The sequence below is a fragment of the Myodes glareolus genome, chromosome 15 (genome assembly GCF_982192425.1).
Source record: "Myodes glareolus chromosome 15, mMyoGla1.1, whole genome shotgun sequence".
Classification (NCBI taxonomy): Eukaryota; Metazoa; Chordata; class Mammalia; order Rodentia; family Cricetidae; genus Myodes; species Myodes glareolus.
Window position 1 is genome coordinate 2,571,985 of NC_142040.1, and position 21,024 is coordinate 2,593,008.

Sequence of the window (21,024 nt, forward strand, 5' to 3'; positions counted from 1 at the left end):
CTCTGACAGGACAGCATTTAGAAAGTGAAGCAACACTCCATTCACTTCGCACAGTGAATTGAAGTGTTGGAACAGACTGCTTCTCTTTCAGAGAAACGGATGTGAGTTTTTTGTGAAAGCTTGTAAGTAGCTTAAGGCACTTTCAAAGGAATGTGATTTTCTCTGACAGGACAGCATTTAGAAAGTGAAGCAACACTCCATTCACTTCGCACAGTGAATTGAAGTGTTGGAACAGACTGCTTCTCTTTCAGAGAAACGCCTGTGAATTTCTGTTGAATGCTTGTAAGTAGCTTAAGGCACTTTCAAAGGAAAGTGATTTTCTCTGAAAGGACAGCATTTAGAAAGTGAAGCAACACTCCATTCACTTCGCACAGTGAATTGAAGTGTTGGAACAGACTGCTTCTCTTTCACAGAAACGCATGTGAATTTCTGTTGAATGCTTATAAGTAGCTTAAGGCACTTTCAAAGGAAAGTGATTTTCTCTGAAAGGACAGCATTTAGAAAGTGAAGCAACCCTCCATTCACTTCGCACAGTGAATTGAAGTGTTGGAACAGACTGCTTCTCTTTCAGAGAAACGGATGTGAGTTTTTTGTGAAAGCTTGTAAGTAGCTTAAGGCACTTTCAAAGGAAAGTGATTTTCTCTGACAGGACAGCATTTAGAAAGTGAAGCAACACTCCATTCACTTCGCACAGTGAATTGAAGTGTTGGAACAGACTGCTTCTCTTTCAGCGAAACGCATGTGAATTTCTGTTGAATGCTTGTAAGTAGCTTAAGGCACTTTCAAAGGAAAGTGATTTTCTCTGAAAGGACAGCATTTAGGAAGTGAAGCAATATTCCATTCACTTCGAACAGTGAATTGAAGTGTTGGAACAGACTGCTTCTCTTTCAGAGAAAGGCATGTGAATTTCTGTTGAATGCTTATAAGTAGCTTAAGGCACTTTCAAAGGAATGTGATTTTCTCTGAAAGGACAGCATTTAGAAAGTGAAGCAACACTCCATTCACTTCGCACAGTGAATTGAAGTGTTGGAACAGACTGCTTCTCTTTCAGAGAAACGCATGTGAATTTCTGTTGAATGCTTGTAAGTAGCTTAAGGCACTTTCAAAGGAAAGTGATTTTCTCTTAAAGGACAGCATGTAGAAAGTGAAGCAACACTCCATTCACTTCGCACAGTGAATTGAAGTGTTGGAACAGACTGCTTCTCTTACAGAGAAACGCATGTGAGTTTTTTCTGAAGGCTTGTAAGTAGCTTAAGGCACTTTCAAAGGAAAGTGATTTTCTCTGACAGGACAGCATTTAGAAAGTGAAGCAACACTCCATTCACTTCGCACAGTGAATTGAAGTGTTGGAACAGACTACTTCTCTTACAGAGAAACGCATGTGAATTTCAGTTGAATGCTTGTAAGTAGCTTAAGGCACTTTCAAAGGAAAGTGATTTTCTCTGAAAGGACAGCATTTAGAAAGTGAAGCAACACTCCATTCACTTCGCACAGTGAATTGAAGTGTTGGAACAGACTGCTTCTCTTTCAGAGAAACGCATGTGAGTTTTTTTAAAAGCTTGTATGTAGCTTAAGGCACTTTCAAAGGAAAGTGATTTTCTCTGACAGGACAGCATTTAGAAAGTGAAGCAACACTCCATTCACTTCGCACAGTGAATTGAAGTGTTGGAACAGACTGCTTCTCTTTCAGAGAAACGCATGTGAATTTCTGTTGAATGCTTGTAAGTAGCTTAAGGCGCTTTCAAAGGAAAGTGATTTTCTCTGAAAGGACAGCATTTAGAAAGTGAAGCAACACTCCATTCACTTCGCAACGTGAATTGAAGTGTTGGAACAGACTGCTTCTCTTTCAGAGAAACGCATGTGAATTTCTGTTGAATGCTTGTAAGTAGCTTAAGGCACTTTCAAAGGAAAGTGGTTTTCTCTGAAAGAACAGCATTTAGAAAGTGAAGCAACACTCCATTCACTTCGCACAGTGAATTGAAGTGTTGGAACAGATTGCTTCTCTTTCAGAGAAACGCATGTGAGTTTTTTGTGAAAGCTTGTAAGTAGCTTAAGGCACTTTCAAAGGAAAGTGATTTTCTCTGAAAGGACAGCATTTAGAAAGTGAAGCAACACTCCATTCACTTCGCACAGTGAATTGAAGTGCTGGAACAGACTGCTTCTCTTTCAGAGAAACGCAAGTGAGTTTTTTGTAAAAGCTTGTAAGTAGCTTAAGGCACTTTCAAAGGAAAGTAATTTTCTCTGACAGGACAGCATTTAGAAAGTGAAGCAACACTCCATTCACTTCGCACAGTGAATTGAAGTGTTGGAACAGACTGCTTCTCTTACAGAGAAACGCTTGTGAATTTCTGTTGAATGCTTGTAAGTAGCTTAAGGCGCTTTCAAAGGAAAGTGATTTTCTCTGAAAGGACACCATTTAGAAAGTGAAGCAACACTCCATTCACTTCGCACAGTGAATTGAAGTGTTGGAACAGACTGCTTCTCTTTCAGAGAAACGCATGTGAGTTTTAAGTGAAAGCTTGTAAGTAGCTTAAGGCGCTTTCAAAGGAAAGTGATTTTCTCTGAAAGGACAGCATTTAGAAAGTGAAGTAACACTCCATTCACTTCGCACAGTGAATTGAAGTGTTGGAACAGACTGCTTCTCTTTCAGAGAAACGCATGTGAATTTCTGTTGAATGCTTGTAAGTAGCTTAAGGCACTTTCAAAGGAAAGTGATTTTCTCTGAAAGGACAGCATTTAGAAAGTGAAGCAACACTCCATTCACTTCACACAGTGAATTGAAGTGTTGGAACAGACTGCATCTCTTTCAGATAAACGCATGTGAGTTTTTAGTGAAAGCTTGTAAGTAGCTTAAGGCACTTTCAAAGGAAAGTGATTTTCTCTGACAGGACAGCATTTAGAAAGTGAAGCAACACTCCATTCACTTCGCACAGTGAATTGAAGTGTTGGAACAGACTGCTTCTCTTTCAGAGAAACGGATGTGAGTTTTTTGTGAAAGCTTGTAAGTAGCTTAAGGCACTTTCAAAGGAATGTGATTTTCTCTGACAGGACAGCATTTAGAAAGTGAAGCAACACTCCATTCACTTCGCACAGTGAATTGATGTTTTGGAACAGACTGCTTCTCTTTCAGAGAAACGCATGTGAATTTCTGTTGAATGCTTGTAAGTAGCTTAAGGCACTTTCAAAGGAAAGTGATTTTCTCTGACAGGACAGCATTTAGAAAGTGAAGCAGCACTCCATTCACTTCGCACAGTGAATTGAAGTGTTGGAACAGACTGTTTCTCTTTCACAGAAACGCATGTGAATTTCTGTTGAATGCTTATAAGTAGCTTAAGGCACTTACAAAGGAATGTGATTTTCTCTGAAAGGACAGCATTTAGAAAGTGAAGCAACCCTCCATTCACTTCGCACAGTGAATTGAAGTGTTGGAACAGACTGCTTCTCTTTCAGAGAAACGGATGTGAGTTTTTTGTGAAAGCTTGTAAGTAGCTTAAGGCACTTTCAAAGGAAAGTGATTTTCTCTGACAGGACAGCATTTAGAAAGTGAAGCAACACTCCATTCACTTAAAACAGTGAATTGAAGTGTTGGAACAGACTGCTTCTCTTTAAGAGAAACGCATGTGAATTTCTGTTGAATGCTTGTAAGTAGCTTAAGGCACTTTCAAAGGAAAGTGGTTTTCTCTGAAAGGACAGCATGTTGAAAGTGAAGCAACACTCCATTCACTTCGCACAGTGAATTGAAGTGTTGGAACAGACTGCTTCTCTTTCAGAGAAACGCAAGTGAGTTTTTTCTGAAGGCTTGTAAGTAGCTTAAGGCACTTTCAAAGGAAAGTGATTTTCTCTGACAGGACAGCATTTAGAAAGTGAAGCAACACTCCATTCACTTCGCACAGTGAATTGAAGTGTTGGAACAGACTGCTTCTCTTACAGAGAAACGCATGTGAATTTCTGTTGAATGCTTGTAAGTTGCTTAAGGCACTTTCAAAGGAAAGTGATTTTCTCTGAAAGGACAGCATTTAGAAAGTGAAGCAACACTCCATTCACTTCGCACAGTGAATTGAAGTGTTGGAACAGACTGCTTCTCTTTCAGAGAAACGCATGTGAGTTTTTTTAAAAGCTTGTAAGTAGCTTAAGGCACTTTCAAAGGAAAGTGATTTTCTCTGACAGGACAGCATTTAGAAAGTGAAGCAACACTCCATTCACTTCGCACAGTGAATTGAAGTGTTGGAACAGACTGCTTCTCTTACAGAGAAACGCATGTGAATTTCTGTTGAATGCTTGTAAGTAGCTTAAGGCGCTTTCAAAGGAAAGTGATTTTCTCTGAAAGGACAGCATTTAGAAAGTGAAGCAACACTCCATTCACTTCGCTCAGTGAATTGAAGTGATGGAACAGACTGCTTCTCTTTCAGAGAAACGCATGTGAATTTCTGTTGAATGCTTGTAAGTAGCTTAAGGCACTTTCAAAGGAAAGTGGTTTTCTCTGAAAGGACAGCATTTAGAAAGTGAAGCAACACTCCATTCACTTCGCACAGTGAATTGAAGTGTTGGAACAGATTGCTTCTCTTTCAGAGAAACGCATGTGAGTTTTTTGTGAAAGCTTGTAAGTAGCTTAAGGCACTTTCAAAGGAAAGTGATTTTCTCTGAAAGGACAGCATTTAGAAAGTGAAGCAACACTCCATTCACTTCGCACAGTGAATTGAAGTGTTGGAACAGACTGCTTCTCTTACAGAGAAACGCATGTGATTTTCTGTTGAATGCTTGTAAGTAGCTTAAAGCGCTTTCAAAGGAAAGTGATTTTCTCTGAAAGGACAGCATTTAGAAAGTGAAGCAACACTCCATTCACTTCGCACAGTGAATTGAAGTGTTGGAACAGACTGCTTCTCTTTCAGAAAAACGCATGTGAGTTTGTTTAAAAGCTTGTAAGTAGCTTAAGGCACTTTCAAAGGAAAGTGATTTTCTCTGACAGGACAGCATTTAGAAAGTGAAGCAACACTCCATTCACTTCTCACAGTGAATTGAAGTGTTGGAACAGACTGCTTCTCTTTCAGAGAAACGCATGTGAATTTCTGTTCAATGCTTGTAAGTAGCTTAAGGCACTTTCAAAGGAAAGTGATTTTCTCTGAAAGGACAGCATTTAGAAAGTGAAGCAACACTCCATTCACTTCGCACAGTGAATTGAAGTGTTGGAACAGACTGCTTCTCTTTCAGAGAAACGGATGTGAGTTTTTTGTGAAAGCCTGTAAGTAGCTTAAGGCACTTTCAAAGGAAAGTGATTTTCTCTGAAAGGACAGCATTTAGAAAGTGAAGCAACACTCCATTCACTTCGCACAGTGAATTGAAGTGTTGGAACAGACTGCTTCTCTTTCAGAGAAACGGGTGTGAGTTTTTGGTGAAAGCTTGGATGTAGCTTAAGGCACTTTCAAAGGAAAGTGATTTTCTCTGAAAGGACAGCATTTAGAAAGTGAAGCAACACTCCATTCACTTCGCACAGTGAATTGAAGTGTTGGAACAGACTGCTTCTCTTTCAGAGAAACGGATGTGAGTTTTTTGTGAAAGCTTGTAAGTAGCTTAAGGCACTCTCAAAGGAATGTGATTTTCTCTGACAGGACAGCATTTAGAAAGTGAAGCAACACTCCATTCACTTCGCACAGTGAATTGAAGTGTTGGAACAGACTGCTTCTCTTTCAGAAAAACGCATGTGAATTTCTGTTGAATGCTTGTAAGTAGCTTAAGGCACTTTCAAAGGAAAGTGATTTTCTCTGAAAGGACAGCATTTAGAAAGTGAAGGAACACTCCATTCACTTCGCACAGTGAATTGAAGTGTTGGAACAGACTGCTTCTCTTTCAGAGAAACGCATTTGAGTTTTTTTAAAAGATTGTAAGTAGCTTAAGGCACTTTCAAAGGAAAGTGATTTTCTCTGACAGGACAGCATTTAGAAAGTGAAGCAACACTCCATTCACTTCGCACAGTGAATTGAAGTGTTGGAACAGACTGCTTCTCTTACAGAGAAACGCATGTGAATTTCTGTTGAATGCTTGTAAGTAGCTTAAGGCGCTTTCAAAGGAAAGTGATTTTCTCTGAAAGGACAGCATTTAGAAAGTGAAGCAACACTCCATTCACTTCGCACAGTGAATTGAAGTGTTGGAACAGATTGCTTCTCTTTCAGAGAAACGCATGTGAATTTCTGTTGAATGCTTGTAAGTAGCTTAAGGCACTTTCAAAGGAAAGTGGTTTTCTCTGAAAGGACAGCATTTAGAAAGTGAAGCAACACTCCATTCACTTCGCACAGTGAATTGAAGTGTTGGAACAGATTGCTTCTCTTTCAGAGAAACGCATGTGAGTTTTTTGTGAAAGCTTGTAAGTAGCTTAAGGCACTTTCAAAGGAAAGTGATTTTCTCTGAAAGGACAGCATTTAGAAAGTGAAGCAACACTCCATTCACTTCGCACAATGAATTGAAGTGCTGGAACAGACTGCTTCTCTTTCAGAGAAACGCAAGTGAGTTTTTTGTAAAAGCTTGTAAGTAGCTTAAGGCACTTTCAAAGGAAAGTAATTTTCTCTGACAGGACAGCATTTAGAAAGTGAAGCAACACTCCATTCACTTCGCACAGTGAATTGAAGTGTTGGAACAGACTGCTTCTCTTTCAGAGAAACGCATGTGAGTTTTTAGTGAAAGCTTGTAAGTAGCTTAAGGCACTTTCAAAGGAAAGTGATTTTCTCTGACAGGACAGCATTTAGAAAGTGAAGCAACACTCCATTCACTTCGCACAGTGAATTGAAGTGTTGGAACAGACTGCTTCACTTTCAGAGAAACGCATGTGAATTTCTGTTCAATGCTTGTAAGTAGCTTAAGGCACTTTCAAAGGAAAGTGATTTTCTCTGAAAGGACAGCATTTAGAAAGTGAAGCAACACTCCGTTCACTTCGCACAGTGAATTGAAGTGTTGGAACAGACTGCTTCTCTTTCAGAGAAACGCATGTGAATTTCTGTTGAATGCTTGTAAGTAGCTTAAGGCACTTTCAAAGGAAAGTGATTTTCTCTGAAAGGACAGCATTTAGAAAGTGAAGCAACACTCCATTCACTTCGCACAGTGAATTGAAGTGTTGGAACAGACTGCTTCTCTTTCAGAGAAACGGGTGTGAGTTTTTGGTGAAAGCTTGGATGTAGCTTAAGGCACTTTCAAAGGAAAGTGATTTTCTCTGAAAGGACAGCATTTAGAAAGTGAAGCAACACTCCATTCACTTCGCACAGTGAATTGAAGTGTTGGAACAGACTGCTTCTCTTTCAGAGAAACGGATGTGAGTTTTTTGTGAAAGCTTGTAAGTAGCTTAAGGCACTTTCAAAGGAAAGTGATTTTCTCTGACAGGACAGCATTTAGAAAGTGAAGCAACACTCCATTCACTTCGCACAGTGAATTGAAGTGTTGGAACAGACTGCTTCTCTTTCAGAGAAACAGATGTGAATTTCTTGTGAATGCTTGTATGTAGCTTAAGGCAGTGTCAAACGAGAGTGATTTTCTCTAAAAGGAGAGCATTTAGAAAGTGAAGCAACACTCCATTCACTTCGCACAGTGAATTGAAGTGTTGGAACAGACTGCTTCTCTTTCAGAGAAACGCATGTGAGTTTTTAGTGAAAGCTTGTAAGTAGCTTAAGGCACTTTCAAAGGAAAGTGATTTTCTCTGACAGGACAGCATTTAGAAAGTGAAGCAACACTCCATTCACTTAAAACAGTGAATTGAAGTGTTGGAACAGACTGCTTCTCTTTAAGAGAAACGCATGTGAATTTCTGTTGAATGCTTGTAAGTAGCTTAAGGCACTTTCAAAGGAAAGTGGTTTTCTCTGAAAGGACAGCATGTTGAAAGTGAAGCAACACTCCATTCACTTCGCACAGTGAATTGAAGTGTTGGAACAGACTGCTTCTCTTTCAGAGAAACGCAAGTGAGTTTTTTCTGAAGGCTTGTAAGTAGCTTAAGGCACTTTCAAAGGAAAGTGATTTTCTCTGACAGGACAGCATTTAGAAAGTGAAGCAACACTCCATTCACTTCGCACAGTGAATTGAAGTGTTGGAACAGACTGCTTCTCTTACAGAGAAACGCATGTGAATTTCTGTTGAATGCTTGTAAGTTGCTTAAGGCACTTTCAAAGGAAAGTGATTTTCTCTGAAAGGACAGCATTTAGAAAGTGAAGCAACACTCCATTCACTTCGCACAGTGAATTGAAGTGTTGGAACAGACTGCTTCTCTTTCAGAGAAACGCATGTGAGTTTTTTTAAAAGCTTGTAAGTAGCTTAAGGCACTTTCAAAGGAAAGTGATTTTCTCTGACAGGACAGCATTTAGAAAGTGAAGCAACACTCCATTCACTTCGCACAGTGAATTGAAGTGTTGGAACAGACTGCTTCTCTTACAGAGAAACGCATGTGAATTTCTGTTGAATGCTTGTAAGTAGCTTAAGGCGCTTTCAAAGGAAAGTGATTTTCTCTGAAAGGACAGCATTTAGAAAGTGAAGCAACACTCCATTCACTTCGCTCAGTGAATTGAAGTGATGGAACAGACTGCTTCTCTTTCAGAGAAACGCATGTGAATTTCTGTTGAATGCTTGTAAGTAGCTTAAGGCACTTTCAAAGGAAAGTGGTTTTCTCTGAAAGGACAGCATTTAGAAAGTGAAGCAACACTCCATTCACTTCGCACAGTGAATTGAAGTGTTGGAACAGATTGCTTCTCTTTCAGAGAAACGCATGTGAGTTTTTTGTGAAAGCTTGTAAGTAGCTTAAGGCACTTTCAAAGGAAAGTGATTTTCTCTGAAAGGACAGCATTTAGAAAGTGAAGCAACACTCCATTCACTTCGCACAGTGAATTGAAGTGTTGGAACAGACTGCTTCTCTTACAGAGAAACGCATGTGATTTTCTGTTGAATGCTTGTAAGTAGCTTAAAGCGCTTTCAAAGGAAAGTGATTTTCTCTGAAAGGACAGCATTTAGAAAGTGAAGCAACACTCCATTCACTTCGCACAGTGAATTGAAGTGTTGGAACAGACTGCTTCTCTTTCAGAAAAACGCATGTGAGTTTGTTTAAAAGCTTGTAAGTAGCTTAAGGCACTTTCAAAGGAAAGTGATTTTCTCTGACAGGACAGCATTTAGAAAGTGAAGCAACACTCCATTCACTTCTCACAGTGAATTGAAGTGTTGGAACAGACTGCTTCTCTTTCAGAGAAACGCATGTGAATTTCTGTTCAATGCTTGTAAGTAGCTTAAGGCACTTTCAAAGGAAAGTGATTTTCTCTGAAAGGACAGCATTTAGAAAGTGAAGCAACACTCCATTCACTTCGCACAGTGAATTGAAGTGTTGGAACAGACTGCTTCTCTTTCAGAGAAACGGATGTGAGTTTTTTGTGAAAGCCTGTAAGTAGCTTAAGGCACTTTCAAAGGAAAGTGATTTTCTCTGAAAGGACAGCATTTAGAAAGTGAAGCAACACTCCATTCACTTCGCACAGTGAATTGAAGTGTTGGAACAGACTGCTTCTCTTTCAGAGAAACGGGTGTGAGTTTTTGGTGAAAGCTTGGATGTAGCTTAAGGCACTTTCAAAGGAAAGTGATTTTCTCTGAAAGGACAGCATTTAGAAAGTGAAGCAACACTCCATTCACTTCGCACAGTGAATTGAAGTGTTGGAACAGACTGCTTCTCTTTCAGAGAAACGGATGTGAGTTTTTTGTGAAAGCTTGTAAGTAGCTTAAGGCACTCTCAAAGGAATGTGATTTTCTCTGACAGGACAGCATTTAGAAAGTGAAGCAACACTCCATTCACTTCGCACAGTGAATTGAAGTGTTGGAACAGACTGCTTCTCTTTCAGAAAAACGCATGTGAATTTCTGTTGAATGCTTGTAAGTAGCTTAAGGCACTTTCAAAGGAAAGTGATTTTCTCTGAAAGGACAGCATTTAGAAAGTGAAGGAACACTCCATTCACTTCGCACAGTGAATTGAAGTGTTGGAACAGACTGCTTCTCTTTCAGAGAAACGCATTTGAGTTTTTTTAAAAGATTGTAAGTAGCTTAAGGCACTTTCAAAGGAAAGTGATTTTCTCTGACAGGACAGCATTTAGAAAGTGAAGCAACACTCCATTCACTTCGCACAGTGAATTGAAGTGTTGGAACAGACTGCTTCTCTTACAGAGAAACGCATGTGAATTTCTGTTGAATGCTTGTAAGTAGCTTAAGGCGCTTTCAAAGGAAAGTGATTTTCTCTGAAAGGACAGCATTTAGAAAGTGAAGCAACACTCCATTCACTTCGCACAGTGAATTGAAGTGTTGGAACAGACTGCTTCTCCTACAGAGAAACGCATGTGAATTTCTGTTGAATGCTTGTAAGTAGCTTAAGGCACTTTCAAAGGAAAGTGGTTTTCTCTGAAAGGACAGCATTTAGAAAGTGAAGCAACACTCCATTCACTTCGCACAGTGAATTGAAGTGTTGGAACAGATTGCTTCTCTTTCAGAGAAACGCATGTGAGTTTTTTGTGAAAGCTTGTAAGTAGCTTAAGGCACTTTCAAAGGAAAGTGATTTTCTCTGAAAGGACAGCATTTAGAAAGTGAAGCAACACTCCATTCACTTCGCACAATGAATTGAAGTGCTGGAACAGACTGCTTCTCTTTCAGAGAAACGCAAGTGAGTTTTTTGTAAAAGCTTGTAAGTAGCTTAAGGCACTTTCAAAGGAAAGTAATTTTCTCTGACAGGACAGCATTTAGAAAGTGAAGCAACACTCCATTCACTTCGCACAGTGAATTGAAGTGTTGGAACAGACTGCTTCTCTTTCAGAGAAACGCATGTGAGTTTTTAGTGAAAGCTTGTAAGTAGCTTAAGGCACTTTCAAAGGAAAGTGATTTTCTCTGACAGGACAGCATTTAGAAAGTGAAGCAACACTCCATTCACTTCGCACAGTGAATTGAAGTGTTGGAACAGACTGCTTCACTTTCAGAGAAACGCATGTGAATTTCTGTTCAATGCTTGTAAGTAGCTTAAGGCACTTTCAAAGGAAAGTGATTTTCTCTGAAAGGACAGCATTTAGAAAGTGAAGCAACACTCCGTTCACTTCGCACAGTGAATTGAAGTGTTGGAACAGACTGCTTCTCTTTCAGAGAAACGCATGTGAATTTCTGTTGAATGCTTGTAAGTAGCTTAAGGCACTTTCAAAGGAAAGTGATTTTCTCTGAAAGGACAGCATTTAGAAAGTGAAGCAACACTCCATTCACTTCGCACAGTGAATTGAAGTGTTGGAACAGACTGCTTCTCTTTCAGAGAAACGGGTGTGAGTTTTTGGTGAAAGCTTGGATGTAGCTTAAGGCACTTTCAAAGGAAAGTGATTTTCTCTGAAAGGACAGCATTTAGAAAGTGAAGCAACACTCCATTCACTTCGCACAGTGAATTGAAGTGTTGGAACAGACTGCTTCTCTTTCAGAGAAACGGATGTGAGTTTTTTGTGAAAGCTTGTAAGTAGCTTAAGGCACTTTCAAAGGAAAGTGATTTTCTCTGACAGGACAGCATTTAGAAAGTGAAGCAACACTCCATTCACTTCGCACAGTGAATTGAAGTGTTGGAACAGACTGCTTCTCTTTCAGAGAAACGCATGTGAATTTCTGTTGAATGCTTGTAAGTAGCTTAAGGCACTTTCAAAGGAAAGTGGTTTTCTCTGAAAGGACAGCATGTTGAAAGTGAAGCAACACTCCATTCACTTCGCACAGTGAATTGAAGTGTTGGAACAGACTGCTTCTCTTACAGAGAAACGCATGTGAGTTTTTTCTGAAGGCTTGTAAGTAGCTTAAGGCACTTTCAAAGGAAAGTGATTTTCTCTGAAAGGACAGCATTTAGAAAGTGAAGCAACACTCCGTTCACTTCGCACAGTGAATTGAAGTGTTGGAACAGACTGCTTCTCTTTCAGAGAAACGCATGTGAATTTCTGTTGAATGCTTGTAAGTAGCTTAAGGCACTTTCAAAGGAAAGTGATTTTCTCTGAAAGGACAGCATTTAGAAAGTGAAGCAACACTCCATTCACTTCGCACAGTGAATTGAAGTGTTGGAACAGACTGCTTCTCTTTCAGAGAAACGGATGTGAGTTTTTGGTGAAAGCTTGGATGTAGCTTAAGGCACTTTCAAAGGAAAGTGATTTTCTCTGACAGGACAGCATTTAGAAAGTGAAGCAACACTCCATTCACTTAAAACAGTGAATTGAAGTGTTGGAACAGACTGCTTCTCTTTCAGAGAAACGCATGTGAATTTCTGTTGAATGCTTGTAAGTAGCTTAAGGCACTTTCAAAGGAAAGTGGTTTTCTCTGAAAGGACAGCATGTTGAAAGTGAAGCAACACTCCATTCACTTCGCACAGTGAATTGAAGTGTTGGAACAGACTGCTTCTCTTACAGAGAAACGCATGTGAGTTTTTTCTGAAGGCTTGTAAGTAGCTTAAGGCACTTTCAAAGGAAAGTGATTTTCTCTGAAAGGACAGCATTTAGAAAGTGAAGCAACACTCCGTTCACTTCGCACAGTGAATTGAAGTGTTGGAACAGACTGCTTCTCTTTCAGAGAAACGCATGTGAATTTCTGTTGAATGCTTGTAAGTAGCTTAAGGCACTTTCAAAGGAAAGTGGTTTTCTCTGAAAGGACAGCATTTAGAAAGTGAAGCAACACTCCATTCACTTCGCACAGTGAATTGAAGTGTTGGAACAGACTGCTTCTCTTTCAGAGAAACGCATGTGAGTTTTTGGTGAAAGCTTGTAAGTAGCTTAAAGCACTTTCAAAAGAAAGTGATTTTCTCTGAAAGGACAGCATGTAGAAAGTGAAGCAACACTCCATTCACTTCGCACAGTGAATTGAAGTGTTGGAACAGACTGCTTCTCTTACAGAGAAACACATGTGAATTTCTGTTGAATGCTTGTATGTAGCTTAAGGCACTTTCAAAGAAAGTGATTTTCTCTGAAAGGACAGCATTTTGAAAGTGAAGCAACACTCCATTCACTTCGCACAGTGAATTGAAGTGTTGGAACAGACTGCTTCTCCTACAGAGAAACGCATGTGAATTTCTTTTGAATGCTTGTAAGTAGCTTAAGGCACTTTCAAAGGAAAGTGGTTTTCTCTGACAGGACAGCATTTAGAAAGTGAAGCAACACTCCATTCACTTCGCACAGTGAATTGAAGTGTTGGAACAGACTGCTTCTCTTTCAGAGAAACGGATGTGAGTTTTTTGTGAAAGCTTGTAAGTAGCTTAAGGCACTTTCAAAGGAATGTGATTTTCTCTGACAGGTCAGCATTTAGAAAGTGAAGCAACACTCCATTCACTTCGCACAGTGAATTGAAGTGTTGGAACAGACTGCTTCTCTTTCAGAGAAACGCATGTGAATTTCTGTTGAATGCTTGTAAGTAGCTTAAGGCACTTTCAAAGGAAAGTGATTTTCTCTGAAAGGACAGCATTTAGAAAGTGAAGCAACACTCCATTCACTTCGCACAGTGAATTGAAGTGTTGGAACAGACTGCTTCTCTTACACAGAAACGCATGTGAATTTCTGTTGAATGCTTATAAGTAGCTTAAGGCACTTTCAAAGGAAAGTGATTTTCTCTGAAAGGACAGCATTTAGAAAGTGAAGCAACCCTCCATTCACTTCGCACAGTGAATTGAAGTGTTGGAACAGACTGCTTCTCTTTCAGAGAAACGGATGTGAGTTTTTTGTGAAAGCTTGTAAGTAGCTTAAGGCACTTTCAAAGGAAAGTGATTTTCTCTGACAGGACAGCATTTAGAAAGTGAAGCAACACTCCATTCACTTCGCACAGTGAATTGAAGTGTTGGAACAGACTGCTTCTCTTTCAGAGAAACGCATGTGAATTTCTGTTGAATGCTTGTAAGTAGCTTAAGGCGCTTTCAAAGGAAAGTGATTTTCTCTGAAAGGACAGCATTTAGAAAGTGAAGCAACACTCCATTCACTTCGCACAGTGAATTGTAGTGTTGGAACAGACTGCTTCTCTTTCAGAGAAACGCATGTGAATTTCTGTTGAATGCTTGTAAGTAGCTTAAGGCACTTTCAAAGGAAAGTGGTTTTCTCTGAAAGGACAGCATTTAGAAAGTGAAGCAACACTCCATTCACTTCGCACAGTGAATTGAAGTGTTGGAACAGATTGCTTCTCTTTCAGAGAAACGCATGTGAGTTTTTTGTGAAAGCTTGTAAGTTGCTTAAGGCACTTTCAAAGGAAAGTGATTTTCTCTGAAAGGACAGCATTTAGAAAGTGAAGCAACACTCCATTCACTTCGCACAGTGAATTGAAGTGCTGGAACAGACTGCTTCTCTTTCAGAGAAACGCAAGTGAGTTTTTTGTAAAAGCTTGTAAGTAGCTTAAGGCACTTTCAAAGGAAAGTAATTTTCTCTGACAGGACAGCATTTAGAAAGTGAAGCAACACTCCATTCACTTCGCACAGTGAATTGAAGTGTTGGAACAGACTGCTTCTCTTACAGAGAAACGCATGTGAATTTCTGTTCAATGCTTGTAAGTAGCTTAAGGCGCTTTCAAAGGAAAGTGATTTTCTCTGAAAGGACAGCATTTAGAAAGTGAAGCAACACTCCATTCACTTCGCACAGTGAATTGAAGTGTTGGAACAGACTGCTTCTCTTTCAGAGAAACGCATGTGAATTTCTGTTGAATGCTTGTAAGTAGTTTAAGGCACTTTCAAAGGAAAGTGATTTTCTCTGAAAGGACAGCATTTAGAAAGTGAAGCAACACTCCATTCACTTCGCACAGTGAATTGAAGTGTTGGAACAGACTGCTTCTCTTTCAGATAAACGCATGTGAGTTTTTAGTGAAAGCTTGTAAGTAGCTTAAGGCACTTTCAAAGGAAAGTGATTTTCTCTGACAGGACAGCATTTAGAAAGTGAAGCAACACTCCATTCACTTCGCACAGTGAATTGAAGTGTTGGAACAGACTACTTCACTTTCAGAGAAACGCATGTAAATTTCTGTTCAATGCTTGTAAGTAGCTTAAGGCACTTTTAAAGGAAAGTGATTTTCTCTGAAAGGACAGCATTTAGAAAGTGAAGCAACACTTCATTCACTTCGCACAGTGAATTGAAGTGTTGGAACAGACTGCTTCTCTTTCAGAGAAACGCAAGTGAATTTCTTTTGAATGCTTGTAAGTAGCTTAAGGCACTTTCAAAGGAAAGTGGTTTTCTCTGAAAGGACAGCATTTAGAAAGTGAAGCAACACTCCATTCACTTCGCACAGTGAATTGAAGTGTTGGAACAGACTGCTTCTCTTTCAGAGAAACGCATGTGAATTTCTGTTGAATGCTTGTAAGTAGCTTAAGGCACTTTCAAAGGAAAGTGATTTTCTCTGAAAGGACAGCATTTAGAAAGTGAAGCAACACTCCATTCACTTCGCACAGTGAATTGAAGTGTTGGAACAGACTGCTTCTCTTTCAGAGAAACGCATGTGAATTTCTGTTGAATGCTTGTAAGTAGCTTAAGGCACTTTCAAAGGAAAGTGGTTTTCTCTGAAAGGACAGCATTTAGAAAGTGAAGCAACACTCCATTCACTTCACACAGTGAATTGAAATGTTGGAACAGACTGCTTCTCTTTCAGATAAACGCATGTGAGTTTTTTGTGAAAGCTTGTAAGTAGCTTAAAGCACTTTCAAAAGAAAGTGATTTTCTCTGAAAGGACAGCATTTAGAAAGTGAAGCAACACTCCATTCACTTCGCACAGTGAATTGAAGTGTTGGAACAGACTGCTTCTCTTACAGAGAAACGCATGTGAATTTCTGTTGAATGCTTGTAAGTAGCTTAAGGCACTTTCAAAGGAAAGTGATTTTCTCTGAAAGGACAGCATTTAGAAAGTGAAGCAACACTCCATTCACTTCGCACAGTGAATTGAAGTGTTGGAACAGACTGCTTCTCTTTCAGAGAAACGCATGTGAGTTTTTTGTAAAAGCTTGTAAGTAGCTTAAGGCACTTTCAAAGGAAAGTGATTTTCTCTGAAAGGACAGCATTTAGAAAGTGAAGCAACACTCCATTCACTTCGCACAGTGAATTGAAGTGTTGGAACAGACTGCTTCTCTTACAGAGAAACGCATGTGAATTTCTGTTGAATGCTTGTAAGTAGCTTAAGGCACTTTCAAAGGAAAGTGATTTTCTCTGAAAGGACAGCATTTAGAAAGTGAAGCAACACTCCATTCACTTCGCACAGTGAATTGAAGTGTTGGAACAGACTGCTTCTCTTTCAGAGAAACGCATGTGAGTTTTTTGTAAAAGCTTGTAAGTAGCTTAAGGCACTTTCAAAGGAAAGTGATTTTCTCTGAAAGGACAGCATTTAGAAAGTGAAGCAACACTCCATTCACTTCGCACAGTGAATTGAAGTGTTGGAACAGACTGCTTCTCTTTCAGAGAAACGCATGTGAATTTCTGTTGAATGCTTGTAAGTAGCTTAAGGCACTTTCAAAGGAAAGTGGTTTTCTCTGAAAGGACAGCATTTAGAAAGTGAAGCAACACTCCATTCACTTCGCACAGTGAATTGAAGTGTTGGAACAGACTTCTTCTCTTTCAGAGAAACGCATGTGAGTTTTTTGTGAAAGCTTGTAAGTAGCTTAAGGCACTTTCAAACTAAAGTGATTTTCTCTGAAAGGACAGCATTTAGAAAGTGAAGCAACACTCCATTCACTTCGCACAGTGAATTGAAGTGCTGGAACAGACTGCTTCTCTTTCAGAGAAACGCATGTGAGTTGTTTGTGAAAGCTTGTAAGTAGCTTAAGGCACTTTCAAAGGAAAGTGATTTTCTCTGAAAGGACAGCATTTAGAAAGTGAAGCAACACTCCATTCACTTCGCACAGTGAATTGAAGTGTTGGAACAGACTGCTTCTCTTTCAGAGAAACGGATGTGAGTTTTTTGTGAAAGCTTGTAAGTAGCTTAAAGCACTTTCAAAGGAAAGTGATTTTCTCTAAAAGGACAGCATGTAGAGAGTGAAGCAACACTCCATTCACTTCGCACAGTGAATTGAAGTGTTGGAAAAGACTGCTTCTCTTTCAGAGAAACGCATGTGAGTTTTTAGTGAAAGCTTGTAAGTAGCTTAAGGCACTTTCAAAGGAAAGTGATTTTCTCTGACAGGACAGCATTTAGAAAGTGAAGCAACACTCCATTCACTTCGCACAGTGAATTGAAGTGTTGGAACAGACTGCTTCACTTTCAGAGAAACGCATGTGAATTTCTGTTCAATGCTTGAAAGTAGCTTAAGGCACTTTCAAAGGAAAGTGATTTTCTCTGAAAGGACACCATTTAGAAAGTGAAGCAACACTCCATTCACTTCGCACAGTGAATTGAAGTGTTGGAACAGACTGCTTCTCTTTCAGAGAAACGCATGTGAATTTCTGTTGAATGCTTGTAAGTAGCTTAAGGCACTTTCAAAGGAAAGTGGTTTTCTCTGAAAGGACAGCATTTAGAAAGTGAAGCAACACTCCATTCACTTCGCACAGTGAATTGAAGTGCTGGAACAGACTGCTTCTCTTTCAGAGAAACGCAAGTGAGTTTTTTGTAAAAGCTTGTAAGTAGGTTAAGGCACTTTCAAAGGAAAGTAATTTTCTCTGACAGGACAGCATTTAGAAAGTGAAGCAACACTCCATTCACTTCGCACAGTGAATTGAAGTGTTGGAACAGACTGCTTCTCTTTCAGATAAACGCATGTGAGTTTTTAGTGAAAGCTTGTAAGTAGCTTAAGGCGCTTTCAAAGGAAAGTGATTTTCTCTGAAAGGACAGCATTTAGAAAGTGAAGCAACACTCCATTCACTTCGCACAGTGAATTGAAGTGTTGGAACAGACTGCTTCTCTTTCAGAGAAACGCATGTGAATTTCTGTTGAATGCTTGTAAGTAGCTTAAGGCACTTTCAAAGGAAAGTGATTTTCTCTGAAAGGACAGCATTTAGAAAGTGAAGCAACACTCCATTCACTTCGCACAGTGAATTGAAGTGTTGGAACAGACTGCTTCTCTTTCAGAGAAACGCATGTGAGTTTTTAGTGAAAGCTTGTAAGTAGCTTAAGGCACTTTCAAAGGAAAGTGATTTTCTCTGACAGGACAGCATTTAGAAAGTGAAGCAACACTCCATTCACTTCGCACAGTGAATTGAAGTGTTGGAACAGACTGCTTCACTTTCAGAGAAACGCATGTGAATTTCTGTTCAATGCTTGTAAGTAGCTTAAGGCACTTTCAAAGGAAAGTGATTTTCTCTGAAAGGACAGCATTTAGAAAGTGAAGCAACACTCCATTCACTTCGCACAGTGAATTGAAGTGTTGGAACAGACTGCTTCTCTTTCAGAGAAACGCATGTGAATTTCTGTTGAATGCTTGTAAGTAGCTTAAGGCACTTTCAAAAGAAAGTGGTTTTCTCTGAAAGGACAGCATTTAGAAAGTGAAGCAACACTCCATTCACTTCGCACAGTGAATTGAAGTTTTGGAACAGACTGCTTCTCTTTCAGAGAAACGCATGTGAGTTTTTTGTGAAAGCATGTAAGTAGCTTAAAGCACTTTCAAAAGAAAGTGATTTTCTCTGAAAGGACAGCATGTAGAAAGTGAAGCAACACTCCATTCACTTCGCACAGTGAATTGAAGTGTTGGAACAGACTGCTTCTCTTACAGAGAAACGCATGTGAATTTCTGTTGAATGCTTGTATGTAGCTTAAGGCACTTTCAAAGGAAAGTGATTTTCTCTGAAAGGACAGCATTTAGAAAGTGAAGCAACACTCCATTCACTTCGCACAGTGAATTGAAGTGTTGGAACAGACTGCTTCTCTTTCAGAGAAACGCATGTGAATTTCTTTTGAATGCTTGTAAGTAGCTTAAGGCACTTTCAAAGGAAAGTGGTTTTCTCTGAAAGGACAGCATTTAGAAAGTGAAGCAACACTCCATTCACTTCGCACAGTGAATTGAAGTGTTGGAACAGACTGCTTCTCTTTCAGAGAAACGCATGTGAATTTCTGTTGAATGCTTGTAAGTAGCTTAAGGCACTTTCAAAGGAAAGTGATTTTCTCTGAAAGGACAGCATTTAGAAAGTGAAGCAACACTCCATTCACTTCGCACAGTGAATTGAAGTGTTGGAACAGACTGCTTCTCTTTCAGAGAAACGCATGTGAATTTCTGTTGAATGCTTGTAAGTAGCTTAAGGCACTTTCAAAGGAAAGTGGTTTTCTCTGAAAGGACAGCATTTAGAAAGTGAAGCAACACTCCATTCACTTCGCACAGTGAATTGAAGTGTTGGAACAGACTGCTTCTCTTTCAGATAAACACATGTGAGTTTTTTGTGAAAACTTGTAAGTAGCTTAAAGCACTTTCAAAAGAAAGTGATTTTCTCTGAAAGGACAGCATTTAGAAAGTGAAGCAACACTCCATTCACTTCGCACAGTGAATTGAAGTGTTGGAACAGACTGCTTCTCTTTCAGAGAAACGCATGTGAGTTTTTAGTGAAAGCTTGTAAGTAGCTTAAGGCACTTTCAAAGGAAAGTGATTTTCTCTGACAGGACAGCATTTAGAAAGTGAAGCAACACTCCATTCACTTCGCACAGTGAATTGAAGTGTTGGAACAGACTGCTTCACTTTCAGAGAAACGCATGTGAATTTCTGTTCAATGCTTGAAAGTAGCTTAAGGCACTTTCAAAGGAAAGTGATTTTCTCTGAAAGGACACCATTTAGAAAGTGAAGCAACACTCCATTCACTTCGCACAGTGAATTGAAGTGTTGGAACAGACTGCTTCTCTTTCAGAGAAACGCATGTGAATTTCTGTTGAATGCTTGTAAGTAGCTTAAGGCACTTTCAAAGGAAAGTGGTTTTCTCTGAAAGGACAGCATTTAGAAAGTGAAGCAACACTCCATTCACTTCGCACAGTGAATTGAAGTGCTGGAACAGACTGCTTCTCTTTCAGAGAAACGCAAGTGAGTTTTTTGTAAAAGCTTGTAAGTAGGTTAAGGCACTTTCAAAGGAAAGTAATTTTCTCTGACAGGACAGCATTTAGAAAGTGAAGCAACACTCCATTCACTTCGCACAGTGAATTGAAGTGTTGGAACAGACTGCTTCTCTTTCAGATAAACGCATGTGAGTTTTTAGTGAAAGCTTGTAAGTAGCTTAAGGCGCTTTCAAAGGAAAGTGATTTTCTCTGAAAGGACAGCATTTAGAAAGTGAAGCAACACTCCATTCACTTCGCACAGTGAATTGAAGTGTTGGAACAGACTGCTTCTCTTTCAGAGAAACGCATGTGAATTTCTGTTGAATGCTTGTAAGTAGCTTAAGGCACTTTCAAAGGAAAGTTGTTTTCTCTGAAAGGACAGCATTTAGAAAGTGTAAGCAACACTCCATTCACTTCGCACAGTGAATTGAAGTGTTGGAACAGACTGCTTCTCTTTCAGAGAAACGCATGTGAGTTTTTAGTGAAAGCTTGTAAGTAGCTTAAGGCACTTTCAAAGGAAAGTGATTTTCTCTGACAGGACAGCATTTAGAAAGTGAAGCAACACTCCATTCACTTCGCACAGTGAATTGAAGTGTTGGAACAGACTGCTTCACTTTCAGAGAAACGCATGTGAATTTCTGTTCAATGCTTGTAAGTAGCTTAAGGCACTTTCAAAGGAAAGTGATTTTCTCTGAAAGGACAGCATTTAGAAAGTGAAGCAACACTCCATTCACTTCGCACAGTGAATTGAAGTGTTGGAACAGACTGCTTCTCTTTCAGAGAAACGCATGTGAATTTCTGTTGAATGCTTGTAAGTAGCTTAAGGCACTTTCAAAAGAAAGTGGTTTTCTCTGAAAGGACAGCATTTAGAAAGTGAAGCAACACTCCATTCACTTCGCACAGTGAATTGAAGTTTTGGAACAGACTGCTTCTCTTTCAGAGAAACGCATGTGAGTTTTTTGTGAAAGCATGTAAGTAGCTTAAAGCACTTTCAAAAGAAAGTGATTTTCTCTGAAAGGACAGCATGTAGAAAGTGAAGCAACACTCCATTCACTTCGCACAGTGAATTGAAGTGTTGGA